Consider the following 17082-nt stretch of genomic DNA (forward strand, 5'->3'; position numbering starts at 1 on the left):
GAGATTTTTGCCAAGGTCATTTAGCTAAAAATGTCTAAAAGAAATACAAATTGTTGCTCTGATTCTAAGACACTAACTCATCCCATTCACTACAAAATCCCAGTGGCATTCTTCTTGGAACTTGATAAAATGATTCTAAAATTCATCTGGAAGAATAAATAAGTCAGAAAAAAATTTTAACATCTTAAAAATAAAACCAAGAGTAGCAACAGAGGTCAGCAGGGCAGAAGAACTAATCCAAGTTTCAACCACACTGTCCGAATCGTTAAATTAGTACCAGGCTAAGAACAAAAATCCTCCAATATACCCAACAGAAATATTTAAAAGTTAATCACAGCTAACATTTATTTTGCGTACTGTTACCTATATGCTAATCACTACACTAAATATTTTATGTCCATTATATCATTTAATTCTCACAACAATTCCATGATGTGGGAGTGTTCAATGGATGGAACAATTTACTAACAATTTTGAAAAAGATTTTTTTAGAGCTTTAACAGTTTTTCCTTAACTATTAACAGTATTCTTCATTTCAATCACAGAACACAGAAAACTGAGTCATTATTTTCTCAGTTCTCTCAGGGAAGGTATATATCTTCAGTACCGCTTCAGACAGAGAAGTTAATTCACATTAAATAATAGATGCCTTAGAGCACTAAAACTTAATTCTCTCCCAACTGAGAAAGGCTGCCTTATAACACCAAAACAGAAAGCAAATTAATAATAGATATGATTTTAAAAAATCGAATAAGCTTTAAAAAAGACAAACAAGAAAATAGAATGGACTTACTAAGACTTACTTTAGTAAGAATAGGTATCTTACTAAATTTAGAACATCAAGAACAACAGATTTTGTTCACATAAAAGTAAACAATATAAATGACAAACGGGAAAAAATCTGAAAGAAATACAAAGTACATAGTCAATACCTTTATCATATGAAGAACTTGTCTGAAAAAACAAGCAAAATAAGCTGATATAGGTAATTTACAAAAAAAAACCCTAGTAAATACAATATAATAATATATAAAGTCCAGCTACAATAAATACTCCCTTAAAATAACGGAGTATTAAATTTGCTAAATTTCATATAAATTACACATTACCTAATCCTAATGACAGTAAAGTGAAACTAGAACTCTCAGACACTACAGTGAGAATGTAAACTAGTAAGTATAATCTTTTTGGAAAGCATTTTGGCATTACTACATCAAGAACTAAAACTGAGTTCTTGACTGAGTAATTCCCTCTCTCCATATCTAATCGAAGAAGAAAACCTTAAATATGGGGGAGGAAAAACTATAATGAAGTTGTTTATTATTCAATTGTGATAGATTGAAAAATAACTAAATGTCAAATGACAAAATGAATGCTATTAGGCAAACTGTCCTATACCCACGGGGCAGAATACTAAGCATTCTTTGAAACATTTAATTATGAAGGCTGGACAATACCGCCTGTCCTGATAATGTGGGAAAAGTCATAAAAGAGGAAAAAAAGCAGTATGGAAATTGTATATAGTTTTTTTAAACAAAAAACTAAGAAAATATATCAAAATGCTTTCACGAAAGCAATTATTAGGGTAGGAATGTGATGAGTCTCTTTTCTATGTGTCATGTTTTCAACAATAGTTTACATTATTTTTTATTCTAGAAATAATTTTAAAACTTTTTAAAAAATTAATACCCTTAGGTACGGTCAGTGAACTGAAACAACTCATTTAAATGAAACATTTCACAACTACTGTTCTCTACATGTACTGACACAATATGTAATATTAAAGAAGTAAAAAAATAAACATGCAATAGAGCGATACCATATTTAAAAGTACTCAAAGCAAATTGTTCTAAAATGTAAATTAGGAGGGAAAATTGATATGCAAGCAAATTATTCTTACATATTTTTATCTTAAAATAGAGCACGTTATACTTTCTATCAATAGAATTATAAAGTAAGCTTACTTTCAGATAAATTCATTAAGAATATATTTGGAGAAAGAATGGTTTACATTATATTCTTATATTAATGAAAAATTTCCCCTAAAATGCAGAGCTTATTTTAAAGATCTACTTATAGGCCAATGACTTTAAACACTATTAAAATAAGTTTCTAAAACAACCGAAAAACTGTATACTATAATTAGTTCAGAAAAAAACAGATCAAATATATTTTTAAATTTTTTAAAAAGACCGTTTACTAAATAAAATCTTGTCAACTAAGTTAGTAAAATAAACAGTTTTGTCCACTGTCACACTATGACTGCCATAGGGGATATAATATTTAGTAACTTAAAAATAATGATACCTAAATAAATTTAAAAGGCACACTATTAGAGAAGTGAAATTTGTACGAAGCTCAAGAAAAAGGTTCATGTGACTCAATTCTTAATATATCAACATTCATAACATTTCTCAAAGACAATAAATACCTCTCCCTGTAAGAGTTAGAAAATAATGGCAAGTCATTTCTCTCTTCTTCATGCCAACCTCTCTGACCATCTCAAAGTCACCATTAAAAATACAGTATCTCTGCTTTCTAAATTTTGTTCTGTAGACACATTAATATAAACTAGCATTTAGACGTACAGAAAGACTCCCAACAATCAAAAGACTAGGGATGTAGAGAAGATCAAGTAAGATTTCTGTAGCAGAATCAATAGAACTTGGTGACTATAGCTCCCCTTATCCAAGGCTTCACTTTCCAAGATGTCAGTTATCCGTGATCAATCACGATCACAAAATAGATGAGTACAGTACAATATGATACTTTGAGACAGAGAGAAACCATATTCATTTAACTTTTACTACAATACATCGTTATAATTGTTCTATTTTATTAGTTATTATTGTGAATCTCTTCCGGGCCTAATTTATAAATTAAACTTTATCATAGGTATACACATATAGGAAAAAACATATATACAAAGTTCAGTACTATCTGTGGTTTCAGGCATGCACTGGGGGGAGGGAGGGATCTTTGGAAGGTATCCCCCGTGGAAAATGGGAGATTATTGTATTAGTAAGTGGGAGATGAGGAATTAAGGAGTTAAAGGATGAACCTGAGGTGGCTAGCAACTGGGTATGTGATGACACAGGCAAAGTGATTAGAAAAGGAGCAAGTTTTAGTTGTTGAGAGGAGAGGATGATGAGTTCAGTTTTAGAAATGTTGAGTCTGAGGTGCCTATGGTATACCCAATTACATTTTTCTAGTGGACAAATACTGATCTATCTCTCAAGAGAAATCTGGGCTGGAGAGAGACTTGCAATTCACCCACTCATAAAAGTACTTGAGTGGGACAGAGGGCTCAGGGAGAAGAGAAAAAGAAGATTAGATCTTAAAAGACACTGTATTAAAGAGAAAGGCACAGGAAGAGGACACTGAGAAGGTAACAGAAAGACAGGGGGGAAACCAGGAGAGTGTGCTAAGAAAGGAAAAGTGTACTGAGGAGGATGTGATAAGAAACCAAATGTTACCTTGTCAAATAACAGAGGACACGAGAGATGTCCACTTGGATTTAGCAATAAGGTTATTGTTGAGCTGGTAAGAAATTTCAGTACAGGTAGTGAGGGTCAATACTAAAAATGGAATGCATTATTGAGAGGAAAGGGAAAAAAATAAACAAACTCGTCAGGTAATATTTTTAAGGAATCAGCCTATGAAGGGAAGCAAGCAGAGATGACCAAAAAGAAAGTTTTATTAGAATGGAAGTATCTTGAGTATGTTTAAAATTTGCTGGGAAAAAGAGGGAGATACTAAAATGCAGAAGAGGAAGGAGATAAGCAAATACCATGTGGTATCTGAGAAAATGGAAGCCACTGGGATCCAGGGCAAAAGAAACATGATTAGCTTCAGACAGGAAGAGAAACACCTTTTTCACTGAAACAAAAGCAAACAAAAAAAAGATGGAATGAATAGGTTGGAGGCTGGTTGGGAGATTTGGTAGCAGGAAGTTGAGGGAGTCCATAAGTGATATGAACTAGGAAGGACTGTACATTAAATATGAGACGATGAGATGGCAGTGTCTGAGAGATCTGAGAAGAGCAGGAAACAGAAAATGACTGTGAGCAGCACTAAGGACTCAGGTGAAACCAGAGACTACTCACTGATATCACTAACATGCACTGCAAATATTTTTTCCCAGCCGTGCTCGTAAGCCTCAATATAAACACTCCACTAAATCCACCCAAAGCTAGGATTTTGCCAGGCAGGCTTAACAGAAAGACATAAGACAAGAAAGCTGAAGCTATTAGAAAATGATGCAGGTGGATGGCTGATATAGTATGAGCAGTTGAATGGGGATAAAAATAAAATTCTTCTACTCTAAACAACCACTTCCTTTCATACTTTGTCCTACTAAATGAAGTTGAAACTATTATTTTTAAGTCTCATTTAGCTATTTTTCACGGCCTTATTGGGCTTCTTTACCTTATTTACAAAGATATAAAATGAAAATTCACTATGGCAATCTTAAGCTATTTTCAGTGATTAACCTTTCTGAAGAAAATCCTGTTATAGGATTCATACTATAAAGAAGTATTACATATGTCTAAGTAGAATATCACTGCATTAATTACCACAATATGCCTATGACTAAAGTTCACCTTTGAAATAGGAATATAAGGTGAAGAAATTAAAAGAAATCAAAGAATCAAAAAATTATTTTCCTAAAATCTTTAAACTTTAGATATTATTTCTCGAATGGCATTAAATTACTCAACCACTTCTGGAAATATTTACTCAAGACAGTCTTCCATTATTCTTGATAACAACTAGCACATGGTTTCTTTCTCCCCTTCATTCCCTGCTTTCATGACCTGAACATCTACAATGATTTTTTTAAGACTATGGCCTCAATTCCAATGTCCATCTCATCTTCTCCATTCTAATATTTTTTTTTCACTCTGAACTTGTAATTTGTTCAAGATCCTAAACTTCTAAAATTCCTTTTTCTGATAATAAGTTCTTGCATTCTACTACTCTCACTTCCTTATTCCTGCTGAACCTACTGTTGGCCCTACCGCACACTACCAGTCCCTTGATCAGTTCTCTCTCCCTGAATGCATTATTGCCTCGCATCCTTGCTGAAACCCAAACCCAAATAAGTCATTCTTGACCTCCCCACCCATTCACCCATTCTGTCAACTCAATTCTGGATAAACCCCACTACCTGCTTTTTCTGCTTCTACTCTCAAACTGTCAAAACAGTGGGGAAACAGTCATAAAATGGCATGAAATGTGTCCACTAATAAGGAATACTATACTACACACACAAATACTTTCAAAATCTAAGTTTACTCCATGAGGTAAGGCACCTTGTCTGTTTTAGTAACTGCCTATCTCTAGTACTTTACAGTCATTACATAGCACAGTGTAGACACTCAATTAAATTTGTAAAAATGAGTGTATTGCCATGTATCTCTTGTTGGCTTCTTACTGAATTCCCCAGTGTAATTATCCCACACCCTTTCCAGTTTTTTAATAAGTCTCAAATCCATTTACCTCCGTCAGGAACAAATGGCCAAACCCTATTGCAAAAACCCAGGCCTTCCAATGTGAGTTAACATAATTACTGTATTTTTTATTCCACTTACCCATCTTCTCTCATGTGCTAAAAGGAAAACTATAACTGATTTTACGATTCTATTTTACAATGCCCATTATACAGGAATCACTCTAGTGCTAAAAACTATAATACACACACTCACATTTGACCTTTCCTGAGTTTAATATTTCTTGTCCTGTTTTGTTATAGTGTTTCAGTTTAAAAAACAAAAAAACCCACTAAAACACTGAGAATTACAATTAAGATATAAATCAACTACCAATTTTTATTTTCTCATGATAGTCTCATTTCTGGTCCTCATAGGGGAACTAAAAATCTCTCTGCTTTTGTAGAAAGCAAGATATATAGTAAACAAATTTTGAAAATGGACTTTCTCAAAATTTTAACAGTAAATTGAATTCAGATTCTTTCTGAGGTTTGTTTTTTAAAGAACACTTATTTCTAAATGCTTTTTATAAAATTTCTTCTAATTCTCACCCTTTAGTTATTCAATTTTTTTTTTTTTCCTTTCAGAGACAAGGTCTCACTCTGTTGCCCAGGCTGGACTGCAGTGGTGTGATCATAGCTCACTGCAGCCTTGATCTCCTGGACTCATGGGATTCTCCCACCTTAGCCTCCCAAGTAGCTGGGAAAATACCTTTATATAACCAGCATATAACCATACACTATGTACAAAAACCAATGTTTAAAGTAATTTTAGACAACTAAAAGAACTTCAGTTAAGGTATAACAAGTTCAAGAAGTAGAGGAATTCACAAATAAAAAATAAACAGCCAATTAATAAAAATTGTACAAGACAACTTCAGATTAAAAGGGTTTGGAAACAGAGGCTATTCAGAGAGTTGTTGTATGACAAATTCAAACTCAAATAGGCTGAAGAAATTCTGTGAAGACAAATTTCAAGAAGTACTGCATAAACCATTCTAGTATTTAAAAATTAGGAATGGCATGGCTCTTTTCTGAGAAAGGTACGAAGGCAGACCAAAGTGGCACACCAAAAAGCAGGCAAACAGGGTAGCAAACCCAGAATGTTTACTGAACAGAGAGGGTCCTCAATCTTGCACTGTTACTTTGATATTAATAGTAGTCTCCATCAGAATCTCCTTCAACTATGATACAAAGGACAATTATATATATACATAAATGATGTCAAATTACCTGTTTAGAAACTAGTTTTTGCAGCTCAGAAACGGCTCCTTTCCTGCTCCACACGTCAAAGCTGTTGCCTGCTTAGGATGTTGTTAAAAAATCACTTTAGTAAATTCCTTACATACATTATGAAGTATAACAAATACATTATTTACGGTCTAAAACATATTTAGAAAATCAACAGAAGAGGAAAAATACATTTTATCAATATTTTAAACTGAAGTTACCTCAATCTTCTTAGAAAATGTGATACACATCCTGAATCATGTCAGGGTCAAAAAGAAAAAAAAAAAATGTGATATACATATATGTTTAAATTCCCCAAACTTCTAAAATCCTACCAAATAGCAAAGTGTTATCGTAATATCTATTTTGGAATAGTATAAAGAAAACGGTTAACCCTAATTATAATTTAAAAATCCATGCCAAAGTTTACTTTTCTGATTATCAACTCAGTAACTTCCTGTCACTCAAACTATTTAAGAACTTTGTATATCTGATGATAAAAAATGTTTGCTTATTTAAAAGCTAGCTACTGTACTTCATCATAAAATACCCTCGTCACATGAACACAAGGTTTACCTTCAGTTTAAAACCTCAGTATTACAACGGTGCTCAGTGGCCCCCAGCAGGAAGGTGATAGGGAAAGAAAGGAGCAGGTGCACCCGAAGCGCTACAACACCCACTCCAGTAACCAGAGAACCCGAGAAGGCGGAGTCTGGAAAGCGGTTATGGGGCGGGGGTGGTAGTGGCGCCCCAAAAGCCCGCTTCTTCCAGCGCCCAAACACGATCCGTCACTGGCAGGACACACGACACAGACCTTAAACCGACCAAAAACAAAACAAAACAAAACACACTCAGACTAGGCAAACTCCCGAGGAGTGGGCCGCGGGATGGAAAGTCCGAACGACCAGCTTTCCTAGAGGGGCCTAAGACCTAATCCCCAAACATCAGTTTTTTCTGCAAAGCAAGCTACGTTTCCCAAATCCCACTTGGCATTTGGTTTTCCTGGCTCCTAGGCCCATTCTAACTAAATCTGCAGTCAGGGATGGAGAAGGTGGCGATGGGAGGGGCGTGGGGGAGCGTTGTTAAATTAATTCCCTTCCCCAACAAACTACCTCTTTGCCAAAGTCAGGAACGCCTCCCCCGGCCCTTCGGCTCCAAGAAAACCAGAGACAGCAGAAATCCTACTCCTCACAGCTCAACTTAAACTCTCAAGAGTCGCCTCGCTCCCCATCCGCCTTTCTCTACCCAAAATTCTGGACATCGAGAGCCCCACTGAATGGAATTTGAGGGAGCGCGGTCACGGGGACTATGGCCACCAAGGCCTCTTTGAGAACTCGACCCCGTGCCCCTAGCACCCAAACCAGAACCCCGCTCGGCCTCCTCCACCCGCAAGGGGCATTCCCGGAGCACCCGGGACGCAGGCCGGCCTCGTCCCCAGGGCCAGAAAAAGAGGGGCGGGGAGGTAAGAAGGGGATTCTGCAGTCGCCAGCCCGTCCCCAGAGGCTCACCCGGAAGATAGCGTCGGCTGGTCCCGGGGGAGGGGGCGGATTGTCCGCCTGGGGGACGTGAAGGTGGCCGCAAGAAGACCAGGAGCCTACAGAGGAGGGATGGGCCCAAGGCCAGGCCCAAGAGGGTCAAGTGTCCCAGAGCCGTTACTCTCCCGCCCCTGTGGCGCGCTGCCCTCGGTTGCCAAGGGCTGCAGACGCGCAGGCATTACCTGTAAACGAAGCAGCTTCTCCTGCCAAGGGCGGAGTGGCGGTCAGCCCCCACAACCCACCCCCGCGGCAGCGGTCCTCCCTGCGAGACCACAGCAGAGAGGTCCACACGTTGCCTGGCTGCCGCGGGCCCAATGGCCGCCCTTCCCACCTCAGCTACTCGGCGCCAACCGCCACAGCCAGCGCCATCTTAGGATCTCATTGTGGTGGGAGAAGAGGGGCGGGGGGACTGCAGAGGGGGCAACGCGCAGGGAGACATGCGCCGTCTCCTCGGCAACGGCCGCGCGGGGGCAAGAACTCGCCCGGGCGGGAGCCGCAGTGCGACCGACGCTCTAGCCTGGAGTCATGTGACCCGCCGGAGACTGTGGTGTCACTTCTGGCTCTTCAACCGGGACCAGATTACGCAAACGCACAGCCAGAGACTACATGTCCCAGAATACCAGCTCGAACTCGGGTTACAAATACTCGCCCTCCGCGAGCTGGAGGACTACAGATCCCAGCATGCTGTGCTCTTCCGGCGCAGAGCGCGGAACGAGAACCTCGGGGCCTGTGCGGAAGTGGGCTGACGTGTCCTCGGCCGCGGGGAAGGGTGCGGAGGCGCGCTCTCGCTTTTTGTGGGGGTGTCAGCCCCGGACCGTGCCGGAAGAAGAACAGGCCGGGGTAGCTCTTCCATTCCCTGCCCACCCACGTCCCAGTCACGAAGGGATGAAAACAAAAGAGCCCTTGTAATCTAGTCCAACCCTCTAATTGCACACGTCAGGAGATAAATCCATGGAAATTAAACAATTTGCCAAACATCATATATAGCTAGTCAGTGGAAGAATCATAAATATTGTTAATAATTAACACTCCTTTTGATTAATGCCCTTTTTTCTTAGAAGAACCAAATCATTTCATTCAGAATTTAATATCGGTAATTTTCTCTGAATTCACTTTGTATTTATACTCTTACGTTAGCAGATCTATTAAGATTAGTAAATTGGCAGGTCTTCCCTTTGAGACAACAACAAAAATTTGGTAAAGTGACAATGAGAGTCTTCATTGTGCCCGGCTGAAAAGTTAAAACACCTGTCAATTTTAGTTGAGTGCAAGGGTAGTCTATTTTTAGACAGTTTGTAATTGTGGGATAAGATGATTTTTTAAAAAAGCAAAATAAGCGTGGGGAGGAATGAAGAATGGGCTTCTGGGTTCCACCAACAGCCAAAATAAATTGTTCTCAATTACCAACAGGAATTGTTCACAAAATCAATTAATAGAATTGAATCTCCGTACACAATTCAGATAATAAAAGTCTTCCAGCCCACTGCAATTTGCTACTGTTTCTAGGTTTAGTCATCAGTGCAATGATCCTTGACACTACCATTCATTTGTAATTTTTCTTTTTTTACCTTCTGTGTGTCTAATATTACTAAGCACTGAGGTAACAAAAACTTAGTCACTTCCCTTGAAGAGCTCATATTTTAGTGAAGAATGGGGGAATGCGGTGTGATGTAAAGAAATTCTGTATTCTAAAAAATTCTATGGGAGCACAGAGCAAAGAGCAATTAACCATCAGGTGTTTACTGTAGTCAAGAATGCCCTATCCTAATTACACCACTTTAAGATCTTGGACTAGTTACTTAACCTTTCTGACTCTCAATTGCCTCATCTATGAAATGAGGAGGAAGAAATAATACTGCCTACTTTAAAGGGATTAAAAAAACTTTTCTTCGAGTTTATTTTATACTAGACACAGTATTAAGCACTTCAGCTGTTGTGATTTTCTTAATCCTCACAACTACCCTGAAGAGGTTGGTTCTGCATCTAACACATTTTACAAATGGAAGGTTCAATAAATCAAAGTTTTAGCAGCTCCAAGTGGTAGAGCCTAAATTTAAACCAAGGTCTGCCTGATTTCTTGGAAGGATTTTTTTTTATTATTATATAAGAAAACACATAGAAAAAAGCACTAGCAAATGGTAAGGCCCCAAAATAATTAGCTATTGTCATCATCATTTTATTTTACACATGTATATTATTTTTAAATGTATGTAGAAACTGTTGTCATTAAAACAATTCAAATAAATTAAAAAACGTGACTGAGGCTGGGCGCAGTGGTTCATGCCTGTAATCCTAGCACTCTGGGAGGCCAAGGCAGGTGGATCACTTGAGGTTAGGTGTTCGAGACCAGCCTGAGCAAGAACGAGACCCTGTCTCTACTAAAAATAGAAAGAAATTATCTGGCCAACTAAAAATATATATAGAAAAAATTAGCTGGGCATGGTGGTGCATGCTTGTAGTCCAGCTACTTGGAAGGCTGAGGCAGTAGGATTGCTTAAGCCCAGGAGTTTGAGGTTGCTGTGAGCTGGGCTGACACCATGGCACTCACTCTAGCCTGGGCAACAGAGCGAGACTCTGTCTCCAAAAAAAAAAAAAAAAAAAGCGTGACTGAAATTATCACAGCTGGCTGTCAGTATGTTTTCTGAATTTATGAAGCCCCAAAATGTTAATACTATTATTTGTTAGGTGGTAGGAGGAATTTGAGAAATATTTACATTAAAAAGGTCCTCGTACTCAAGTATGGGTATTGCTGATCTTTGTAGAGGAAGGAGAACAGAAAAAAAAACTAAAAAACTACAAAATTATCCCTGGCTTCCAAAAATTTAACATCTAATTTAGAAAACAAACCTTATGTTCCAATTCATTCCAAAATGAATCAGTTCAGTATCAGTAGTGTGTGACCATACCAAATAAATTGTATAGACAGTAAGTGCTTTACTAATTCAAAGAAAAAGAGGGGATCTATTGTCTCAGAGATAATGATCGCTCCAGGATTTCTATGTAGGAGAAAATTAGGGGCAGAAATCTGTGGAAATGTAGATAGGAAACAGAAAAGTGGTCCCTAAGAGATAAACATTGAAACTGTGTTTTAGTTTTCTACATTTAGGAAAACAACCTAACATGTGCGTTAAAGATGGGGGTGGGAAGGGGATCTAAATGGCAAAATGGTGTTCAAGGAAATGGGGCACACTACGAACACAGAAAATACATCCAGAATAAGCAATGGACAACAAACAGACTGGCTGAAGTAGAGGATTTATATGGGGGGAGGGATGGGGAGATGGGATAAGGCAAGATTGATTAGCAGAAAGTCTTAATTACTGATCTGAAGAGTTTGGGCTTTGTTCTGCAGATAGCATGAAACCACTTGAGATTTTGGAAGAGGGCAATGCTATAATGAAATGGTTATTTTAAGACTTCAATCTTGTGGCGATGTATAGTACAGACTAGGAAGAGAAGAAGAGAAGGGAGAGACAAGGAGAGCAGCGGTAACTGGCGTGAAGTAATTAAGGACTGGCCTAAGGTATTAGCAGAACAAATAAAGGACTGGAATTTCCATTAACATAATCTAAATCAGTTGTCATGAGATGTAAACTATTTGTTTCTGTTCTTTGGTATTTAGTAGGACGCTGATCAGGTGGTACTTACAGTATAACATTTTGTGCTGTATTGTTTGCCTCTTTAATATAGTCTATATGTTGTTATCCACAGATGAATTGTAAGCAGGGCTATAACAAAAACCCTGTCTTTTATACTTCTGTTTATCCCAATGCCTTGCAATTCATTTATTTTGACGTTTATTAATTTGGTCTTAGAAACAATAGCTATCTGCAATACCTAGTTTTAACCTGCAGATGGTGCTAGAACCCAGAAGAAAAATTTCCAGTGACTAATACTACCATTACACCTGAATTTTCTTGTTTTTATTATGTGAGTTTTGACACACCCAAAAGAATATATGACATATATGTAAACTATAACGTACAATAATGAAAGAAACACTCGAGAACCCATGATCTAACCTTAAAAATAGAATTTAATCAATAAGTTTAAGGACCTCACATGCTTTTCTGTAAACTCATTCCTCTTCTTTTCAGACATAAATACTATCCAGAATTCAGGGATCATTCACTCATATATTCTTTATATAACTATGGATCCCTAAATAATATGTTGTTTTGTTTTGCTTTTTTTCAAGCTTTATATAAATTGTATCATACTGAATATATTCTTGGTTGACTTCTTTCATTCAACATTATGTTTCTGAGATTCCTCCATGTTGATGGGTGTAAGCACACAATCTATTAAGAACAAAATGTTAAATTAATTTTGGAATATTTGTAAAAGGGTATAACTGATTTTAACTTGGATTTGTAGGTAACTTGATGGAGGAAGAGATTGGTCATGCCAAACAAGGGACTAGTTGGAAACCTTTGTCCTAGTTCTTACACCTGTTGGTTAAACTTAAGGACAATTACTTCTCTGCCTTAACCTAGCCCAGAGTTTCTTAACCTTGGTACTATTTACATTTGGGGCTGGACAATTTTTGTTGTGGGGGCTTTTCTATGCACTGCAGATTGTTTAGCGACATCTCTGGCCTCTACCCACTGGATGCCTGGAGCAATCCCCTCCCCAGTTGTAAAAAGCAAAAATATCTCCTGACGTTGATTGCCAAGTAGGCCCTGGAGTTGGGGGAGGAGGAGGGATTTTTCTTATGTACCTCTTTTGCTCAACGACCTGAAGTTAATATATAATTAAATCAGGTAGCTATTATATAATTATATCAACTAATTATAGCAAATCCCCATGCATAAGTAATGTTTCCAGACTTTTCTTACCTTGCTCTGTTTTCCCTATATCTAATTACCATGACATCTCTCATTACTGCCTACTTTGGACTTTTTATTATTAGATTTAAAAACACCTAATTACTGCTGTCAGCATACAATAGTAATGTTTATACCAGTCTGAACTGTCCTTTCCTTCATAACCAATTTTCTTTCAAGAATCATTCGTTCAATAAATGTAACCCTTGTGATTCTGATAATTCCATCCATACTTGCAATTTCTTCAGTCTTTACATGGCTTTACTTCTACAGAGTTGTAATTACTGTACAATTCTTCCTATATTTTCCCTGTATGTACTCTTGGGAGAGCGTTATGATTTTACCCCAACTTGTCCATTCATTGCAAATCTGGTTAGAGTGCAATAGTGTAGTCCTCTGTAAAATGCTCACTTCCCAGGACGTACCAAGTTGGAGAGGTTTAAACAAAGATATGAGTAACAAGAAAAAAACTACAATGAAAATAACCTATATTTTTTTCGTAGCCTCCCACCACCCCTACAGCGGAACTCTATTAAATATAACTAGAATGTAGATTGTTAAGTATGTAGAGAAATTGAGTAATTAGATGGGACAGTTTACAAAATATGGAAATATGAGCTGATACAGATTTTGTCTCCTGCTTCATATGAAAAATGTTAGAAAGGCATGGAAATTAAACCTCAGCTTTTACTTTAAAAATCCTGTTATAGAAAACAAAATTATATGATAAGGACTCGCAATTGCCATGATTATAAGGGAGTAATCTGGAGTGGCCTTATAGAAGATGAACTCTGGGTCAGACATGTGTCCTTATTCAGAAAAATAAGCAGAGCTGCAGGTGACAACTAGACTTGGTATATGCATGCACAGGAGTATGGCCCAACAGAGGAATATGCAGGGTGATTGGAGTTACAATGATCTGCATTACAGTCATTGCATTATGTAGGGAAGCTACAGCTGTATATGTTATCATTTTTTCTATTTTACCATAAAAAGTCTTCCGCACTGCATTTCTTCTTCCCTAAGAAAGATTCTAGGGTCAGAGGAGAACTACCAAAACATGTGTGAACTGAGATTAACCAGGTAAGAGAAGTTAGACTGCTCTCTCTTTACCAGGAGAGCACTAACAATTTCCAGGGTTTAAAAATGGTGATGTTGGATGATGGGAGTGAACCAAGACTCCATCCTTGATCTCGATGAAGAAACAAGTAAAACCCTGTCATTAGATAAAGCAGAATGCTGTAGGGCAGGGGTTGACGAACTTTTTATGTAAAAGGCCTGATTGAAATATTTTGGCATTGTGGGTTATACAGTCTGTTGTAACTACTCTTGTTGTAGAAGGACAGCAGCCATAGGCAATGTGCAAATGAATGAGCATGGGTATGTTCCAATAAAACTTTATTACGGACACTGAAATTTAGATTTTATATAATTTCCACATGTCACAAAATGCTAACATTCTTTTGATTTTTTTTCAACCATTTAAAAATAGGCTGGGCACGGTGGCTCACACCTGTAATCCTAGCACTCTGGGAGGCCAAGGCAGGAGGATCACTTGAGGTCAGCAGTTCAAGACCAACCTGAGCAAGATCAAGACCCTGTCTCTACAAATAATAGAAAAATTAGCTGGGCATGGTGTCAGATGCCTGTAGTCCCAGCTACTCGGGAGGCTGAGGCAGGAGGATTACTTGAGCCCAAGAGTTTGAGGTTGCTGTGAGCTATGATGATGCCACTGCACTCTCACTGGGGTGACAAAGTGAGACTCTGTCAAAAAAAAAAGAGTTCACGGGAGAATAAGGGAAGCCAGCCATGTTCAGCTATTCGGATCAGGACTACCAAGGAAACTGGTGGGGTCCTTGTCTAGTGGAAGCCCTGGAGTCAGTTCTGGTCAGCAGAGCTGGCTGGCACTCAGGAAGGAGAATAGAGTGTTGGGGAAGGGAGCAAGGACTAGCAGGGACGTACTACTGGCACCACTATGTCACAGTAGCTAACCATGAAGACTATGAGGAAATAAGGGCTCCTGCTTCACTTCTGCCTTCCAAACCTCACAAAAATGTCTCTTTTCTCAGCCCTAACCCAGAGCAATACAAGGAATAGTATTCTAGGACACAGTTCTAGGTTGGCCAAGTTTGCACAGTATGAAACCACCACATTCTTGCTACAGTCATGCACCACATACTGGTTTGGTCTATGATTGATTGCATATACAACGGTGGTCCCATAAGACTATAACGGAGCTGAAAAATTCCTATCACTTAGTGATGTTGTAGCTGTGTGACATCCTATGGCAATGCATTATTCAGGTGGCTGTGATGATACTGGTGTAAACAAACCTACTATGCTGCCAGTCATATTAAATATAACATGTACAATTATTTACAGTACATAATACTTGGTGATGATAATAAATGACTATGTTACTGATTTATTTACTATTCTATGCTTTTTTAAATCATTATTATAAAATGTACTCCTACATATATATGTAAAACAGCCTCAGGCAGGTCCTTTAGGAGGCATTCCAGAAGAAGGCATTGTTATCATAGAAGATGACAGTTTCATGTGTGTTACTGCCCTTGAAGACCTTCCAGTGAGACAAGATGTGGAGATGGAAGACAGTGATATTAATGATCCTGACCTAGGCTAGTGTGTGTGTTTATGTCCTAGTTTTTAACAAAACAAAGTTTAAAAAGTGAGGAAAACAAATATAAAATTTCAAAAATAGAAAAAGTTTATAGAATAAGAATGTATAGAAAGAAAATATTTTCGTACAGCTATACAATGTGTTTTAAGCTGTTATTTAAAAGGAGTCAAAAGTTAAAAAAAAAACTAAAAAGGTTACAAAGTAAAAAAAATTACAATAAGCTATAGTTAATTTATTATTGAAGAAAGAAAAAATTTATAAATGTATTGTAGCCTTAATGTACAGTATTTATAAAGTCTATAGTAGTGTACAGTAATGTTCTAGGCCTTCACATTCACTCACTGCTCATTCTCTAATTCACCCAGAGTAACTTCCAGTGCTCCAAGCTCTACTCATGGTAAGTGCCCTATACAGGTGTACCATTTTTTAAAAATCTTTTATGCCATATTTTTACTGTACCCGTGATATGTTTAGATATGTTTACATACATAAATACTTACTATTGTTGGTTATGGTATTCAGTACAGCAACATGCTGTATAGGTTTTGTAGCCCAGGAGCAGTAGGCTGTACCACATAGCCTAGGTGTTTATTAGGTTATACCTTCTAGATTGTGTAAGTACTGTCTGTGATGTTGGCACAATGATGAAATTGCCTAATGATGCATTTCTCAGAATGGAGCCCCCTCATTAAGTAACACGTGACTGTATTTGTTTTCTATTTGTCTTATTTATTATGTTCATTTTTTTCTCCTTTTCTTCTTTTGGGTAATTTATTATTATTATTCCATTGTTTCCTTCTATTGGATATTCTTTTAATGATGACCATAGGGATTACACACGAATCCTTGACTTATTACAGCCTCATATACAATAGGCCCCTTTATCTGCAGGATATATATTCCAAGACCTCCAGTGGATGCCTGAAATCTTGGATAGAACCAAACCCTATATATGCTATGTTTTTTCCCATACCTACATAACTAGGATAGTGTTTAATTTATAAATTATGCACAGTAAGAGATCAACAATAATAACTAATAATAAAATAGCACAATTATAACAATATACTGTAATAAAAGTTATGTGAATGTGATGTTTCTCTCTCTCTCTCAAAATATTTTAGCATTTTTGGACCACAGTTGACCTCAGGTAACTTAAACCATAGAAAGTGAAACTTAAGATAAGGGAAGACTGCTTCCTAAACCTTGTTAAAACCTTAGAACACTTTAACTCCGTTTACATTCCTCTGTTACTGAGTTACGTAGAAATTGGAATAGGCAAAAACAAGGTGACTTAGAATATGTACATCACAGGTACAGCAAAAGGGCACATGTAGTATGGTTGATTCATTGGTG

General features: G+C 37.6%; 1 protein-coding gene across 4 annotated transcripts in view; it reads right to left on the bottom strand.

The window, feature by feature from the left end:
• The window catches only part of PCM1 (pericentriolar material 1), an 86455-nt gene extending 77698 nt beyond the window's left edge, over positions 1-8757 (bottom strand). For 3 of the 4 annotated variants that reach the window (XM_069484911.1, XM_069484910.1, XM_069484909.1), the window contains exons 1-2: positions 8439-8757; positions 6725-6792 (exon numbers count right to left, since the gene is read on the bottom strand). The gene's annotated coding sequence lies outside the window, so the exon portion shown is untranslated. Of the gene's footprint in view, positions 1-6724; positions 6796-8438 lie in introns of all 4 variants that reach the window. The other variant, XM_069484907.1, reaches the window with a different exon arrangement.
• Positions 8758-17082: the final 8325 nt, after the last annotated feature.

This window comes from Eulemur rufifrons, chromosome 12 (genome assembly GCF_041146395.1).
Source record: "Eulemur rufifrons isolate Redbay chromosome 12, OSU_ERuf_1, whole genome shotgun sequence".
Lineage (NCBI taxonomy): Eukaryota > Metazoa > Chordata > Mammalia > Primates > Lemuridae > Eulemur > Eulemur rufifrons.